Below are 1,877 nucleotides of genomic sequence, written 5' to 3' on the forward strand. Positions count from 1 at the left end.
GCTTGAGTCCGCAGGCTGATGCTCTATCCACTGACCCAAACCAGTTAGGGCAATTAATTCCCTTTTAATGTGCACGAATTTCGTGCACCAGGCTACTAGTCCAGTATAAATGACACAAAGCAAAGCAATTACCTTTTGTTATATAAAATTTTTTGGTTTTTTTTTTTTTTTTTGGTGAATTGCAAAAAAAGAAAAAAAGATCCTCAGTAGAAAAGTTTAAATCCTTGTCATTTTTATGACAGTCCCATTGATAATGGGTTTTATTGGAAGATTTTTCTCCATGTTTTCTCAAGTTTCTGCATCATATCAAATAATAGAGGCACTGCATTCCCATCAGCAGTGTACTAGGGTTGCCTTTTCTCCACATCCTCAGCAACACTTATTGTTTGTTGATTTATTGATGATGGCCATTCTGGAAGGTGTGAAGTGATATCTCATTGTGATTTTAATTTGCATTTCTCTGATGATTAGTGACCTTGAGCATTTATTCATATGCCTATTGGTCATCTGTATGTCCTCTTTGGAGAAGTGTCTATTCAGGTCTTCTGCCCATTTTTTAATTGGGCTTTTTATCCTCCTAATGTTACTTTTATAAGTTCTTTATATATTTTTGATATTAACCCTTTATCAGATGTATCATTGCCAAATATGTTCCCCCATACAGTGGGCTCCCTTTTTGTTTTGTTGGTGGTTTCTTTTACTGTGCAGAAGCTTTTTAATTTTTATGCAGTCCCATTTGTTCTCTCTTTTCCTTTGATTCCCTTGCCCTAGGTGGGAGATATATTGACAAAAATATTGCTATGAGAAATGTCTAAGATTTTATTGCCTATGTATTTTAGGATTTTTATGGTTTTACATTTTACATTTAAGTATTTTATTCATTTTGGGTTTACTTTTGTGTACAGTATAAGTTTGTGGTCTAGTTTCATTTTTGCATGTTCCTATCCAATTTTCCCAACACCATTTATTAAATAGACTGTTTTTACTTCATTGTGTGCTCTTGCCTCCTTCGTCAAATATTAACCATAGAGGTGTGGGTTTATTTCTGGGCCCTTTGTTCTGTTCCATTTATCTACATGCCCATTCTTAAGCCAGTACCAGATTGTTTTTATTGCAATGGCCTGTAATATAGTTTGATATCCTATATTGTGATCCTTCCAACTTAGTTCTTCTTCCCCAAGATTTCTGCAGCTATCAGTGGCATATTTCATAGATCTAGGGAAAATATTCAAAAAAATTGCATGGAACCAAAAAGGACCTCAAATAACCTCAGCCATCAAAGGGAATATTTTAAAATTTGATTACATTGGTTTTATTTAGGTTCCTTGGCTTCAATGAATAGACTCATGCATGGTTTGAATCCTGGCCCCATACCCCTTACTAATGTAACAAAACTCTTACACAGTAAGTAAGATCATCAGGATGGCCCAAAAGAAATAAATTTTGATAAGGATGCCATATGTATCTGGTTTATTGAGAAATCTCAACTCTTTGGGCCATAAACATAAACTAGTGACTTAAGTTGCTTTTAATGATGGTATAGCAAAGCTCCCTTTCTATTGTTTTATGACATTCCACCAGACCCCATATATTTTTGCACACTTTTAATAAATAGCATCACCCAATCATATAGCTAATTCAAAGTCTTCACTACTCATACTTCATAGCAATTTAGATTTGTGTTTAGATGGAGTTGAGCTGCACCACACCTTTATGGGCAATATTTCTTAGTGGTAAAAGCAGGAAGGAGTAATGAAGAGGCAGCTATAATACATAATTGGTTGTCTGTGGATATGGGATGTGACTCTGCTCTCTAATTTAGTCTAGTTTACCCTCATACTAATGGGTTCCTCATAGGCTATGCCCATGGTATTCTT

The sequence above is a fragment of the Myotis brandtii genome, unplaced genomic scaffold, assembly GCF_000412655.1.
Source record: "Myotis brandtii unplaced genomic scaffold, ASM41265v1 scaffold179, whole genome shotgun sequence".
Lineage (NCBI taxonomy): Eukaryota > Metazoa > Chordata > Mammalia > Chiroptera > Vespertilionidae > Myotis > Myotis brandtii.